Source organism: Nannospalax galili, unplaced genomic scaffold, assembly GCF_000622305.1.
Source record: "Nannospalax galili isolate Female #2095 unplaced genomic scaffold, S.galili_v1.0 scaffold1594, whole genome shotgun sequence".
Taxonomy (NCBI): domain Eukaryota; kingdom Metazoa; phylum Chordata; class Mammalia; order Rodentia; family Spalacidae; genus Nannospalax; species Nannospalax galili.
The window spans coordinates 40,803-57,690 of NW_008334075.1; the positions used below are offsets into that span (position 1 = coordinate 40,803).

The window sequence follows — 16,888 nt, forward strand, 5'->3', positions numbered from 1 at the left end:
GACGGACGGCGGCGGGGGGGGGAGGTGGTTTCTAACAGTGATTAGGTTGCAACAGTAGATGTTTAGAGGAGATTGTAATAGTGGCTTAAGTCCAAAAGAGTCAGGGTGGTATACAAAGACTTCTGAGAAGGGTATTTTGTGCTATAACCTGAATAACAAGAATTGCCCAACTGAACATTTGGGCAAATAACATTCCAAGTACAAGAAGTGGTTCCATGGCCTTAAACAAGACAGGATTTTTGGTCTGTGGAAGTAGGAAGGAGTGGCAAACAGGGTTAATGAACCAGGTGAGTCAGTCCTGTCAGGAAAAGCTGTAAGAGGCAGAGAAGGAAAAAATGGGATTACAAGAGCCTGTGGAATCAGTTGTACAATATTGTAAGAACAGAAGCCTTGGAGAAAAATTTTAGGGGCAAATCATGGAGGAAAAAGCTCACAAGGCCTACTCCTTGAGGATTTGTTTGCAGTCAGTGGTTTACTCTAGTAGTATATAGCCTTCAGTAAGGTGCCTATGGTTCCGTAAACAATTCTGTCTTTCATTCTCCTGTAAGCAACCCTATTGAAATTCAGGTCATCAAATTCAGAAGGAAGAAAACGACATGAAAGTAGATGGGAGAGTAGTAGAGGAAGAGGATCATCCAGGTGGGAGGTGGACAAAGAGTAAGGGCATGTGTGGATATGAAATACATTACATACATGTGTGAGAATATTATGATAAAACCCACTATGTATAATTAGTACATGCTAATAAAAATAAGAGAAAAAATTTTAGTCTCAAGAGTAATTTAATCTAAGCTTGGTGAGGTCCCAACACTTGGGAGGCAGAGGCAGGAAGATTAGGACTTCAAAGCCAGCCTTGGCTACATAATGACTTAGAGGCCAGTCTAGGCAATGTGAAGCCCTGCCTCCAATGGAAAACCAGTAAGTGTCCTGAACTGCTGAGCCATCTCTCTAGCCACTCAACTTTATTTTGGGGGGCAGAGTCTCTCACTGAACATAGGGTTCACCTATTTAGCTACACTAACTGGTCATGGAGCCCCCAGTATCTATGTTTTCTTTTTCCTCCAGCACTGGGATTAAAAAAGCATACAATTGTGCCTGGCTTTAAAATAATTATATGTATAATTTTATGTGTATGAATCTTATGTCTGCGTGTATGTAAGTGTACCCATGTCGTCAAATGCCCACAGAGGCCAGAAGAAGGTGTGAGATCCTCTGGAACTGGAGTTGTGGAGACAGTTGTTAGCCACCTTGTGGGTGCTGGAAATTGAACCTGGGTCCCTCTACAAGAGCCTCAGTGCTCTTAGCCATTGAGCCATCTCTCTAGCCCTGATTTATATTTTTAAGATAATCATTCTGTGTAAATAGGGAGCAAGGGAAAATGCAGGGGACAAATCATGAAGGTGCTCGCTCTGATAGGACCGTGGAGAAGGAAGGAAGGGGCAGATCAGAACAGTAGAGCCCAGAGGGCTTGCTGACTGGAGTGAACAGTAAGAGAAAAGGAAGAGTGTGTTTCAGAGACTGTGAGACTCAGCTTCTTGCCCTTCTGTTAAAAATTATCTTTTAATAACATTAAATCACAGTTTTAAGTGGCAGTTGTATTTAACTACAAGTATCATCCCAATTTTGTGATTTGGAAGTGATGGAAAGTTTTAGGTGAAGCTTACAAACTCTGAGAAATGGCTTTAGATAATGGATCCTAATAAGACTACTACTTTAGACTAGTGACCTGTTTGTTGGCTCTAATGGTGTTCTGTCTGTTCAGTATGGTAGCCACCAGCTACATAAACCTATTTAGATTTTAAATTAACTACAGGTAAAATTTTGGTCCACCCCACCCATGCTCATGTAAGCAAACCTAATTAAATGTAATGAGTGACTATATATATATATATGTGTGTGTGTGTGTGTGTGTGTGTGTGTGTGTATATGCATACATACATAAATGCATAAGGGGAGGCTTGTTGAAAAAAAGAAAGGTTTTACTGGGAGGGAGATGGGGATAACAGGACAATGGGGGGAATGTGATCAAAGTACTTTTTGTTTCTGTGTGTGTGAAATTGTGGAAGGATAGTTGTTTTTTTTAATTAAAAATTTTGGGCTGGGTGTGGTGTCATGTCTTTAATCCCAGGCAGAGGCGGGAGGATCTCTGTGAGTTCAATGCCAGTCTGGTCTACATAGTGAGTTCAGGCCAGCTAGGGCTACAAGGGTGACTCTGTCTTAATAAGACCAAAAATAAAAATAAAAAATTGTAAGAACTGGTTCATCCCACTAGCTACATCTCAGGTACTCCGTAGGGGCTTCTATTAATGCACGTAGACAAGAACAAAGCATTTCTATCTGTAGCAGGAAGTTCTGCTGGAGACCATGTCTATAAAGCATTTGCTTTTGTTTGAAAGCGAAATGTTACTAAAGAATGTTACCTGGGGGGCTGCAGAGATGGTTCACTGGTTAAGACATTGGTTTCACTTGCAGAGGACCCAGGTTCAATTCCCAGCACCCATATGGTAGCTAACAACCATCTGTAACTCTAGTTCCAGGGGATCTGACACCCTCTTCTGACCTCGGGCATTGCACAACATGTGTACCTACCCACATGCAGGCAGTACACACAAATAAACATAAAGTAAAAAATAATAAAATACAAAACAATTTTTAATTTAAAAAAATGTTACATGGATGTAAAACAACTTAAAATTGAACATGGACTTAGAAAAATGCAATTCAAGTAAAAGAATTATATGCAATATGTCATTATTTTTTCTTTTATCTATTTAGGAAAATAAAAAAATACTGTATTTAATCTCTTTCTCAGCATTGAGAAAGATTTTAACCTTTTAATAATGATCTTTAAAGAGAACTTAGGTAGTTTAGATGGACATGATAGTACACTTGTGTTATCTCAGTGTTCAAGAGGCCGAAATGGGAGGATCAGTCAAGTTCAAGGCCAACCTCTGCTACTGAAGCAAGATCTTTCTCAAAAGCAAACCAACCAGCTTCTTTTTTATTCCTTGACCCATAGCTAGTTAGCCCTATATATTAATCTAATTTAATGTAGCTGCATTTCATATTTATACTAGTTCTTATTACACCAAATAAACAGTTGTATTAAAGAAATAATTTTAGATCCTCTACAATAAACAGAAACAAACCAAAGTTATTACCATGAATGAAGTCCCTCAGTTCTGAACTATAGAAGAAACAGGGCAGTATGTCCAGGGTCTCAGAAGCTTTGGGTCTCAGTTGTGTTAGAAGTCCAACTAGAATCAGAAAAAGACACAGAACTTTCAGCCCTCTGCAGTTGAGCTTTGAGGAATATTTCTTGTATACATAATTGTTAGATGAATTTATTTACTCAATCTGTGCTTGTATGCTTTTTCAAGACTATTAAAAACTGTAATAGGGATTATTATACTAAAGAAAAATACCTTTGCTTCCCTTTGTGTGTGTCTACATGTGTGTGCATGTTGGATGGGAGGTACATGTGGATGCATATGTGTGCATGTAGAGGCCAGAGGGTAACCTTGGTCTCCTCAGGAGGTGCCCACATTGTTTTTGAAATAGGGTCTCTTACTTGTTCTAGAACTCACAGATCAGGCTAGTTTGCTGACCAAAGAGCCCAGCCAGCTCTGCCTCACCACACCTGTTTTTTTATAAAAATGGGTCCTGTGCTTGTGTGGCAAGTACTTTCTTGACCGAGCTGTCACTCAAGAAACCTTACGGTGAACCTAAGTTACATGGTTTTTTATTAACTGTTGTGAAAAGATAAGAACAGTCTGGGCATAGTGGTGTTTGCCTGTAGACTCAACACAGGAGGCTGACCTGTGAGGAAAAGGTTGAGGAGGGTGGTCAGAAGGACAGCAAGAAGAAACAACAGGTTATGAGAAAAAGGATTTTCAGTGTTCTAGTCAAGTTCATTATTTTAGAAGAATTTCTAGTATAAACTGGTCTGCAAGCTACAAAACTGCATTTGTGAAATGCGAGGTATAACTAAATTAACTGTAGGTTTTGTGGTTTTGTTTTGTTTCAGGAACTAAGGTAAATGTATCATTTGGAAATATTTGTTGATTTCTAGGTTTTAGAAACCTCTACAGGATAATACTAAAAAAAAAAAAAAGTAGTAATCAAAAAGTCCTGCCATTAATAAAGTTTATTCTAGTGGGAAAGAAGACAAACAGAAATGAAATCCATACTAAGGGTATGTCAGCTGGTTATGGAGAAGAAAAATAGCCCAGTGGAGGGCAATGGGGGTGTAGCCGTCAATTTCTCAGCTGCTGGAGAGATTTGGAAGAAGGGAGGGACAGGCATGTGCCATTCTGGGGAAGTGACTCCAGATGAAGTAGCAGTAAACGGAATGGCCACAGTAGGAGTCTGACTAGGTTGACTGGCATGTTTACAGAAGAACGAGGAAGAGGAGCCGTACCATGTAGATGGGGGGAGGGGTGATGTGGAAGTCCTTATGCTGAGTGGCATAGTCTCATACTTCAGATGGCTCATTCTGGAAGCTGTGTTGGGAATAGTTTGCAGTATGGAAGAGTAAAGGCAGCAAACAACCACAAGGCCATAGCTATAATGATACGGTGTGTATAGTGTAAGTGTTCTGCTAGCATTATGATACCCTTTTAATTGCTGCTTCCTAAATATCTAAAAATATTTTTTCTTTAGTTGGTTTCATATTTTTCTCACTTTGCATTAATGATTTGAATTGTACTAGGATTTGGACACAGCATGTTTTCTGAAAATTAATTGTTACCTTTAGTGTTTAACTCCTTACTAATAAGTACTTGCACAGCAGTGCCCTAGTCATGTAGACTGCAGAAATATGGGTCAGTTATTGAATTTCTCCACAAACTTCCTGGTCTTCTTTACTGTGGATACCTGTAATTTTCCCTTTCTCCCTTGATTCTGCTTATAAAAACTCATTACTCCTTGGTGTGTGCCTAGATATGACCCTCAAATGACCTATAGATTCAGGTGATTGTGCTGAGTGGAGAGGAAGCAGGTGATACTCGAGACAAACGTTCTTCATTCTCCTTGAGCCCAAACCACTGGTCTCACTCATCATTTACAAAATGATGCCAGCTAAATCTCTCTGCCAGACACTCACCATATGTACTTGTCTGTTTCTATATCTCTTATCTCCATAAGGAATAGGGGTCAAAATAGCATTTAATCTGGTTTGTTATCAGATGTGCTAGTGGCATCTTCAACAAAGAATTTTATTAGAAACCTCAAGAAGACAATTTTGATTGACAGCAAAGAAGAAAGGCTGCCAGCCTAGGCTACATAGCAAGTTCAAAGTCAGCCTCACCTAGCTAACTCTGTCTCTAAAAGAAAAAAAAACAGCTAAATCAAGAAGCCAGTACATGAATAAATTGATACACAAAGAGCTAGAAATGGTTGTATAAAATAGACAAATGCTAAAGCTAAAGAATATAATAATTGTAATGAAAAATACCATCAAAAAGCAGAATTGGTGAACTTGAAAATAGATCCTTTGACATTTATCAAAAGAAAAATCAAGAGAAGAGGGCACGTGGCTCCATCAACCAGCAAGTAGAAGCAATGGAAAGAGCAAAAGGCAGTTGCCAAAAAAAGGCTGAACATTTCCCAATTCTGAGGAGTAACCTGACCAGAATGTGAAGCAGAATGAACCCAAAGTGGGCTACAGCCACACACAGACTGAGCTCAAAGATAAATTCTCACAAATGCCAAGAAAAGAGACACGTAAAAAGAACCTTAAGTCTTGGGACTCAGCAAACTTCTCAACAGAAACCTCGTTCCAGAATGTAGAAAGAACTCTGAAAACTAAACAGTAAGAAAACAACCCAGCTAAGAATCAGGTCAAGGATCTGAGCAGATACTTCACCAAAAAAGATATGTGGGTGGCAGATAAGTATATAAGAAGATGTTCCACACCATACGTTCTCGGGGAAATGCAACTAACAGATACCACTGTGTACCTGGAATGGAGAAAATTAAGTACCGAGCTGTAACTACACTTAAATTGTGATGAGAATGTAAAACAGTGTCACTCCCATTCATCAGTGGTGGGAATGCAAAATGGCATGGCAAGGTGATGCAATCATCAAATTGCTTTCTAAATAACTAGTAACTGTGTATGTCTGTAGATTAGTGCTGCTGTCAGCTTTAGTCAAGAAACTGCCTTTTTTTTTTTTTTTTTGTAGTGGGTAGTATTCACTGAAAACACTCATAACTGGCCAAAGTGATGAGAGTCAGTGACTATTGAGTGCTCAGCCATAGTGGGACATTTATATCACCCCTCCAAAGTTCAAGGTACATCGCAAAAGAGGTGAAAAGAATGTAAGAACCAGAGGAAGTAGGAAGTGATGTGGACTGCATGATGTTGCTGTTGCACTCGAACTCAGAGTAGCTGTGATAATCTGTTTAAGATTAGACCTGTCAACATCCTGTCAAGGAAAGGGGAGAGACTAGTGGGGCCCTGCCTCTTCCTAATGATTTATGTGCAGTTAATGGCAGCCATTAGTAAGCTGCCCATTCCACTGTAAACAACCCCTCACTTGTGCTTCTGTAAGCACCCCTAATGAAAAGCATTGGGCTTTTCTTTTAAGTTCCAGGACTAGTTGGGAAGAGTAAGGGGATCAGCAGGACTGGGAAGGGAATAAGAGAAGAGTAATTGGGGTGAATATGGTCAAAATAACATTAACATGTATAAAATGTTGCAAAAATCTATCATGTATAACTTACACTAATAAAAGTTGACTTTCAAAAGAAAGAGATTTAGGCATTTTCTTTCAAGACTAAACTAACTTGTGTGCTATCCAGCAGCTTTACCACTTGATATGTGCATTGAAGACTCAGTCCACACAAAAACCTACATAAGGATATTTATGACAGCCTTATTAATGATGCCAAACATGCCCTTCATAAGTGAATAAATGAACAAACTGTAGTAATCTAGAATATAGAATTCAGCACAAAAAGAATTGAGTGATTAAACCATGAGAAGAAATGAAGGAAACTCCAGAGCATATTATCAAGTGAAAACAATCTGAAAAGGCTTCACTTAGAATAATTCTAGCTGCATAAAATCCTACAATAGGCAAAACTACGAGGACGATAGAAAGACCAGTGGCTGCCAGGAGCTAGGAGGTAGAAGTAAATGACTAGGAAAGCATAGTGAATCTTTAAGGCAGTATATTAGATCACTTAGTTGTCAACTTGACACACCTGGGTAGAGGGAGCCTCAGGTCAAAGATCTGAGCAGATACTTAGCCAAAAAAGATATGTGGGTGGAATTGTCTCCATTGGACTGTCCTGTGGTCTTGTCTGTGAGGCAATTTCTTGATTTCTGAGTGATGTGGGAGAGTCCAGCCCACCATGGGTGGTGCCACCCCTAGGCAGGTTGTTTAGTATTGTATAAGAAAGCAGGCTGAGTATCATCCAGGAGAGCAAGCCAGTAAGTAGTGTTCCTCCATGGCCTATGCTTCAGCTCCTGCCTCCAGATTCCTGCCGTGAGTTCCTATCTTGGGCTCCCTCAGTGATGAACTGTGACCCAGGAGATGTCAGCCAAATAAACCCTTTCCTCCCCAAGTTGGATTTGGTTGGAGTGTTTTGTCACAGCAATAGAAAGCAAACTAGAACAGGCAGTGAAGTTATGTATGATACTATAATAATGGTCCAAGCAAGCCTGTAGAACATACAAAACAAGCAAACCTGTGAACTTTGGGTGATATTTATATGTCATGTGTTGAACATTTCATTAGCATATATTTTCACTATGACATTTCCATGCATGCATCTAATGTCCTTTGATCATACTTACCCTCCTCTATTATCCTTTCTAATTTACTCCCCCCATTTACTTTCATGGCCATTTTTCTCATAAATTCTACATAGGAGAGAAAATTAGCAATATTTGCCTTTGTAACATACTTTGTGTATGTCTTATTTTATTTGCTGTGATTTCCAGTTCCATACATTTTCCTGGAGATGGTCCAGTTTTGTTCTTGTGGCTCAGCACCTAGGTTGATTTCATTTTTATTTTCACTTTTTTGGTCTTTTTGAGACAGGGTCTCCCTGTAGCCCCAGCTGTCCTGGAACTCACTATGTAGACCAGGCTGGCCTTGAACTCACAGAGATCTGCCTCCCAAGTGTTGGAATTAAAGACATATGCCACCACTTATTTGTCCATTTATATATAGATGAATTATTTGTTTGGGTGTTTAATTTTTTAATTCTTTGTATATCTGAATATTAATCTTATGCTGTATGCATAGCTGACAAACATTTTTATTTTCTCGTTCTGTATTCTGTCTTTTCATTGTGGTAATTTTCTTTACCATGTTTTTAAATTTGATACTATCCCATTGGTCAGTTCTTGCTATTATTTCCTAAAAAATTGCAGCCCTATTCAAAAAGTCTTTGCCTGTGCCTGTATCTTGAAGTGCTTCCCCTGTGTTTTCTTTTAGTCATTTCAGATTTTTTTTTTTTTTTTGGTCTTTTTGAGACAGGGTCTCCCTGTAGCCCCAGCTGTCCTGGAACTCACTATGTAGACCAGGCTGGCCTTGAACTCACAGAGATCTGCCTGTCTCTGCCTCCCAAGTACTGGTATTAAAGGTGTGCGCCACCACACCTGGCTAAGTCATTTCAGATTTTTTAAAAAATATTATTTTTATTTTATGTGTATGCGTGTATTGCCTGCAAGTAAACCCATGTCAGGCAATAACCTCAGAGGTCAGAAGAGGGCATTAGATTCTCCTGGAACTAGAGTTATGGACAGTTGTTAGCTGCCATATGGGTGCTTGGATTCAAACCCTGGTCTTCTGCAAGAACAGCCAGTGTTCTTAACCACTGAACCATCTCTCCAGCCCATTATTTCAGATTTTTTAAGGCTTATATTATGAATGTGTATTACACAGCTAATGGATGGATTATTCTGTAGATACTTAAGTCTATTTGATCTTTGGTTAGTTTTAACTCTTGGGTTTCTTAAATTTTTTATTTGAATGATCTATTGATAAGAGTGGAATATTGAAATTTCCCACTAGTATTGAATCTGGACCTCTCTGTCCTTTTACATCCAGTTGTATGGTTTCATGGAATTAGGTATGCCAATACGTTGTACATATATATTTATAATCATTCTACATTTTTAATGGATTGTTCGCTCTAGTAACATGCAGTGATCTTATGGTTGACTTATGGCTCGAAATCTACTTTCTCAGATAGAAATGTATCTGCTGTCATTTTTTGAGCCCCCATCTGCTTGGTATATCATTTTCCATCCTTTCACTTTGCATCTTTGCCAGAGAGGCATGTTCTTGCAGATAACTACAGATCTTGTAGGGTTTGGGGTGTTACTATGTACTTATTTAGTTTGTGGGTTTGTGCAGGCACATGCATGGAAGTCAGGGACAATTCTGAACAGCTCCAAGAGTTGGTTCTCTCTTGCTCCCTTGTGATCTGGTGATGAGATCAGGTGGCTGGACCACGCAAGCACCTCTACCAACTCTGCCATCTTGCAGGCCTCAATCTGTCTTTTAATTCAAGAGTTAAGACCATTTACATTTCGGGTTATTATGGAGAAATAGGTGTTAATTCCTGCATTTTTGTTGTTAGTGTTGCTGATGGTGCTTCCTGGTTGACTCTTTTCTTTCTCCCTTATTCACATTAAAGGTTTGCTGGCTTACTGAGTTGACCATGTTTGATTCTTTCCTAATTCTCCTATGTTTATCTCTTATGAAATGTATTAGTTCCTGACTTCCTGTGATTGCAACTCCTTCCTGCCCATGTGTAGGATCCTCCTAAGTTTCTTCTGCAGTGCTGATGTAGTTGTCAGGAATTGCTTTAGCTTGTGCTTATCCTGGAGGCCTTTGTTTAATATGTCAATTTTTAAAGATAATTTTGCTGGATATAGAAATCTTGGCTGGCAATTATTTACTCTCAAGGCTTGAAATCTATCATTCTGTACTTTCTTGGCCTTTGGGGTTTCTGCAGCTTTCAGTATTCTTTTTTGTTATGAATTCTTAACATGGAGAGGTTCTTATATATGTAGGGTCCTAGAGGGCTCCTGGTCTTCAGTGTCTATATGTGTGGTGGTTTGAATGAGAATGTTCCCCAGAGGCCCAAGTATCTGAACATTTTGTCCCCATTTGATGGCGCTATTTTGGGAGGTCTGAGAAGGTGTGGCCATGTTGGAGGAAGCATGTCACTGGGGGCAGGCTTAGAGAGTTCTTAAGCCTTGCAGGATCTCCAGTCTCTCTGCTTCCTGTGCTTGCTTGAAAAGGTGAGCACTTAGCTTCTGCTCCTACTCCAGCCACCTCTGCTGCCATACCTCCCTGCCATGATGGACTTTTGCTCCTTTGGAGCTGTAAGCTAAATAAATTCTTCCTTTTATAAGTTCCCTTGGTCATGGTGTTTCTATCACAGCAACAGAAAAGTAACTAATGCAATATCTTTCCCCAGATTTGGGGAATTTTCTGCTGTAGTTTAATTGAACATGGGGATTTTTTGTTTGTTTTATGCCTTTAGTTTGTATCTCACACCCTTCTAACCTGAAGATTATAAGATCATCATATCACATAGTCATATTCCAGAGTTCTTAAGGTTTATGGCCATAATTACTTTTTTTCTTTTTATTTCTCTTTTTTTTTTTTCGGTCTTTTTGAGACAGTCTCCCTGTAGCCCCAGCTGGCCTGGACCTCACTATGTTGACCAGGCACAGAGATCTGCCTGCCTCTGCCTTGCAAGTGCTGAGAGTAAGGGCCCTGGCTAATTACATTTATTCTTTATTGATATCTGAATATAGTGATTCCTCAACCTTGTCTTTTAACACCCAATACTCTTTCTTCTGCATGAGCTAGGCTATAGCATATGTTTTCCACTGAGTCAGCTTTGTTTTATTTTTACTGAGCTTTTTCATTTACAAAGTTTACCTTTTGGGGGATTTGTTTGTTTGTTGTTTATGATCTAACTCTTTGCTGAATCTCTCATACAAGTTGTTGGATTTTTCATGCTAGTGTTGAACTGACTTCCTATGCCTATTTGAATCTTCATTGAGAACATTGATCATTTTTTTAATTCATTGTCCAGCATTTTAAACTTTTCAATATCTTTAGTTATTGAGGAGTTAAGAACTTTTATAGCAGTCATGTTGCCTTTTTTATTTCTTGTATTTCTACACTGTAGATCATCGTCTGATTTTACATGGAGTTCTTAGTAGGAAGGTTTCTCTTGAGTTCTCAGTCCCCACTGTCACTGGGAGAGGAAACAGAAACAACAAGTTCGAAACAAGCCAAATATTTAAACAAAGAAAACAGAAACATCAGCTATACCTTCACTAAGGATAGGAAAAAAGGAGCTAGCATATTCATAAGATAAACTAGGTTTTTAAAAATTAGTAAAGGTTGGGGCTGAAGAGAGCTCAGCAGTTAAGAGCACTGGCTGCTCTTGCAGAGGACCTGGGTTCACTTCCCAGCACCCACATGTCAGCTAACAATCATCTGAACTCCAGTTCCAGGATTTCCAGTGCCCTTTTCTCTCTTTTTGGTCTTTTTAAGATAGGGTTTCCCTGTAGTCCAAGCTGGCCTGGAACTCGCTATGTAGACCAGGCTGGCTTTGAACTCATAGAAATCCACTTGCCTCCCTCCCAAGCTGGGATTAAAGGCATGCACTACCATGCCCAGCCTAATCCCCTTTTTCTGACCTCCACAGGCACCAGGCAAGTATGTGGTGCACGAACATATATGTAGGTAAACCTTCATGCACAGAAAATAAAAACAAATAGTAAAAGTGCAGGTAGCACTACTAAGGACTATGGAGGGAGGAGAAAGGGGGAATCAAGAGGGAAATACATGGGATGAAGGTAACGTGAATCATGGGGGGGTGGTTAGAACACATGGAAAGACAGAAAAATGGAGGCACAGTTAGCATTTCTCCCTTTCTGAGGAGGTAGAGGATGCAGATGCTTTGTCTTTTTCCTTCACTTGGCCTTTTACAGTTTACTTAGTGTGGGGGACAGGGAGCTTTTAAGTTGTTTTTCTCTGAAGACCAGACACAGTAGAAAAGAAAGGACTGTTGTTAGCTGAGCTCCCAACCCCACAAGACACTCATGGTACTAAGGCCATTGCTGAGTTCACTTCTTGCCGGTGCTCCCTGTGTGCAGGCCCAGCAGTGCATTGGGAGTGGGAATTGCCCTCAAGCTGCCTGCTCCCACAGCTGAGCCTGAGTACTGCCTGGGCGGTGCTTCCTCACACCAAAGCCTCTCTGCCAGTGTGGGAAATGGCTAAAGAACAGCCAAGGTTCTACCACTCAGCTCTGAGGCTCTGAAAGCATAGAAAGCAGGGAGACAAGGCAGTGCTGGCAGGCTGAGGCACAGAAACTGAGTGCTCCTGCATGCCCAACGTGTAGGTCTCAGTCCGAGCTGTGTGTCCTTCACTCCTCTCTGTGGTGGGACCCACAGTATCCCCATGCAGACTTGTGCCACAGATCTGTATCCAAGCCATAAGCAGTTCTCTGGGCCCACACTGATTCTCAGGGTGGTTACTTGCTCAGCTAGTGGAGCGGGGAAGCATTTGGAGTTTGGAGATATAAAAATGCAATGGCTACTGCTCTCCTTGGCCATAAGGTTTGACTATAAAACCTCTCAAGGTCATTCTCCACCACAGTGCCGTGAACAAACCAGAGTGCAGGGGGCCCTTCCCAGGCAACTGCTTGGTAAGCAAATAGCAGATCTCCCATTTGAAACGGTTTTTGCAGAGGGCTAGATTGTGTACCTGTGCAGCTTGGCAAGGCTTTTCTCTTTCTTAAGCCCACCGAGGATTCGCCCCCTTTCCTACCATTTTGCTTAGTGCCTGATAGATGGTCCATTGTTTCTTTTACAAGTACAAAATTGAATATTTCTGGATTTCCCCTTGTCTCTGTGTTGTGTTTGCTGTTCAGTTCCGTGTCTTTTCATGCTACCCATCTCTCCTTGTAGCCAGGCATCTGATGATTTCTCTCTCTCTCTCTCTCTCTCTCTCTCTCTCTCTCTCTCTCTATGTGTGTGTTGCCTTCCTCGCTTTTTGTTGTCTCCCTGTTTTCTTTCTCTTTCTCTCTCTCTCTCTCTCTCTCTCTCTCTCTCTCTCTCTCTCTCTCTCTCTCTCTCTCTCTTTGGTCTTTTTGAGACAGGGTTTTCCTGTAGCCCCAGCTGACCTGGAGCTCACTGTGTAGACTCTGCCTCCTGAGTGCACCACCACACCCAGCTCTTAAATCTCCATTCTTAATAGATAAATTTCCTAAGTTCCATTTCTTAAATATTACAGAAACAAATAACTCTCAACTCTAGCTGTACCTCCTTGCATTTACAAATATTTTCATATGCAAACAGCACTAATCCTGTAGCCCCAGCTGACCTGGAGCTCACTGTGTAGACTCTGCCTCCTGAGTGCACCACCACACCCAGCTCTTAAATCTCCATTCTTAATAGATAAATTTCCTAAGTTCCATTTCTTAAATATTACAGAAACAAATAACTCTCAACTCTAGCTGTACCTCCTTGCATTTACAAATATTTTCATATGCAAACAGCACTAACTCAGAAGCTGAGAAGATTCTTCGTTTTTAAATAATACTTAAAACTTGCATTAATTACTAATGTCATTTACATACCAAATTATCAGTGAGACTCCAACGCAGTCATGAAATCTGCCCACTTGGTTTACATTATTTCTGGATATTTGTGTAGGTTTTACAGATATACACAATCTGAACGTATAAAGGTAAACTGTCTTTAAAATTTGTAGAGTCTAGCCTCTGGGAACTGCTACAAATAATAGTCAAACACAAACAAAAAGCGTCAGGAGAAGATGGTAACTAACGAGACAGTAGGTAATCTTCCTTGTAGGAAAAAGGAAAATGATAGGGCTAGAATTGAGGATTACCAAATATTATATTTGTAACAAAGTTCTTTTAATAATTTCCAAAGTAAAGGAGGAAAGGGAAGGAGTAAGGAGGAGGAGCCAGGCTGCCCTGGGCTTCAGGATGGTGAGCAGGGCCCTGGTGCTGGAGCTGCTGTTGAGAAACTAGGGCTTATGTGAACAGTAGACTTGGGATTGACCTGGTCATAAAGCAGCAGGCCTGGAATACCTGATCTTCCTGCCTCAGCGTCCTGAGTGGGAGAGTGTAGATGTGCTACCACACTAGCTCCCCTTGTGATTTTTGAAACAAGGCAATGCACATTTGTGCATATGTTGTTTTATAATTATTTTAATATGTGTTGCCAACAAAATGGGAAATGACTTAGTAATAGACCAGTTAAGAATATTTAAGAATCTTAGGATAACTGTTAAACTTTGTTAAAATTATATACTAATAAAGGACTGCATAATTTTCAGTTCATTATCTTTTACTTTAATGGATATTTTATTCACACACAATAAAATCCAACTTAAGGGGGGCTGGCATGGTGGTTCCCAGCACTCGGGAGGCAGAGGCAGGCAAAGCTCTGAAAGATCAAGGCCAGCTGGGACTGTAGGGAGACCTTGTCTAATAAATTAGTAAATAAAAATGCATACATGGCGACTTTTTGGCCCACTGAAATGTACTCAATAAACCGTTCTTGGTTTTATAAAAAGTAAACTTTCCTTCTCTCTGGCTCTGTCAGAGCCCTTTTCAACTCCTCCCCATCCTCTCCCTCTCTCCTTTTCCCAGTGCTGAGGATCAAACCTAGGGACTTGTATGTGTTTGGAAAATGCTGTCATGGCACTACATGTCCAATTTACTACTTTTTTGTGTGTGAGATAGTGTCTCACTGTAACCCAGGCAGCATGGCACTTTGCTGTGTAGATAAGGGTAACCTGAAACTCACTGCATACTCCAGGCTGGCCTAGAACTCAAGGCAGTCCTTCTGCCTCAGTGGCAAAGTGATGGGAGTGCAGGCATGCATCACCACACCAGGCTTTCAGTTTACTCTTTTTTTGATACCCAAATCTTTATTGGGGGGAATGGGTCTCAGGTTGGGCCTGGAGCCCTCACTTCACAGCTTGTTCATTGGTGCTGCCTCCAGAGTCCTGTGGCTTTATCACAGGGCTTTTATAGACATACACAACCTGAATGTATAAAGGTAAACTGTCTTTAAAATTTGTAGATTTCTTGCTGGGCGTGGGGACTCACGCCTTTAATCCCAGGACTGGGGAGGCAGAGGCAGGCAGTTCTCTGAGTTCAAGGCCAGCCTGGTCTACATAGCGAGTTCCAGGACAGCAGGGTCTACAGGGAGACCCTGTCTCAAAAAGACCAAAAAAATAATAATAATAAATTGTAGATTCTAGCCTCTCTGGGAACTGCTACAAATAATACTCAAACACAAAAAGTGTCAGAGACGATGGTAGCTAACAAGACAGTAGGTAATCTTCCTTGTAGGAAAAAGGAAAACGATAGGGCTAGAATTGAGGATTCTATCCCAGAGCCCTCTGGAAGCTTCAGAGGGCTGGAGAAGGGCTCAGTGCACAGGGCTTCAGAGGCGTCATCTGCTTGGAAGGCCAAGCCCACTCTGTCTGGGGCCTGTGGCTTTGCTGACTGACTAGTGAAACCGCATTCACCCAGAATTCTTCCATTATCAAAGAACTGGTCGTACTTGCACAGCTCAACTCCTTGGCATCCTTGATGATGGTAGTCTTATGGCGCCAGATCATGAGAACCACATCCATCCCAGTGGCTGTCTCTCTTACTCATTTTTAAGAGTGTGATTTGAAAGATGTTTATAGATTAATTACATTAATTAATGTAACCGCCAAATTCCAGTTGTAAAACGTTTTTCATCTTTCCAAGAAGTTCTGCTCTGTCCCCCATTGGATAACCCTGAGGGACCAATGACATATCACTACTGATTGATTTTTCTGGAATTTTGTACAAATGGAATAATAAATGTAATAAATATGATTGTTATAATACTTTTGTTGTTTATCCATGTTCTGTATATAAGCACTTCGTTCTTTTCTATTTACTAATCCATTGTATGAATGTTACGTGTTTATTCAGTTGGTTAGTATTTAGATTGTTTCCAGCTTTATTTCCATTATGAAGAAGGTTACCATGAACTTTAGAATACAAGTTTACTATGTAGATGCATGCTTTCTTCTCTCGGTAAATACCTACAATTTGAATTACTAACCTGTATCTAACTCTTCAATATTTTATTTATTATTTTTATGTTATGTATATGAGTGTATTGCATTGTACATGTATGTAAGTGCACCCATGTTGTGCAGTGCCTGCAGAGGTCAGAAGAGGGTGTTGGTTCCCCTGGAACTGGAGTTATAGACAGTTGTTAGCCGCCATGTGAGTGCTGGTAATCGAACCCAGGTCCTCTGCAGGAGCAGCCAGTGCTCTAACCACTGGGCTATCTCTCCAGCCCCTTGTATCTAACTCTTTTAAGACATTGATAAATTATTTTCAAAGTGTATCATTTTGCATTCTTGGTGATAATGTGTGTGAGTTCTAGGTGCTCTACATCCTCGCCCGTACTTGGTATTGTCTTTTTAATTTTAGGCATTCTGTGTACAGATGCATATGATTTCCCTAATGATGATGGTGATGGACATCTTTTCATATGCACTTTGCTTTTCATGCATCTCTTGTTTCAGTGTCTGTTCAGATATCTTAGCATATATTTCATCGACTAGTTTGTCTAATTTAAATGGTCAGAATTTTAGTTTTGGTTTTGGTTTTTTGTGTTTTATATTTTTTGAGACAGACTCTCAGTGTGCATCAGTTTGGCCTTGGGTTCATGGCAGTCCTGCTCTGGCCTCCCAAGTGCTGGAACTACGGGCATGTGCCACCATCCCTTCTTACAATCCTGTTTGAATCCAGGACTTTTAATTAAATAGATGTCCTACAAATATTTCCTGTAGTCTATAGTTTGCCTTTTCAT

General features: G+C 40.4%; 1 protein-coding gene and 1 pseudogene across 1 annotated transcript in view; one reads left to right on the top strand and one right to left on the bottom strand.

Moving 5' to 3' along the window:
- The window catches only part of Fbxo33 (F-box protein 33), a 30,940-nt gene that overhangs the window by 5,895 nt on the left and 8,157 nt on the right, over window positions 1-16,888 (top strand). The gene's annotated exons all lie outside the window — the stretch shown is intronic.
- On the bottom strand, window positions 14,991-15,665 carry LOC115069601 (annotated as a pseudogene).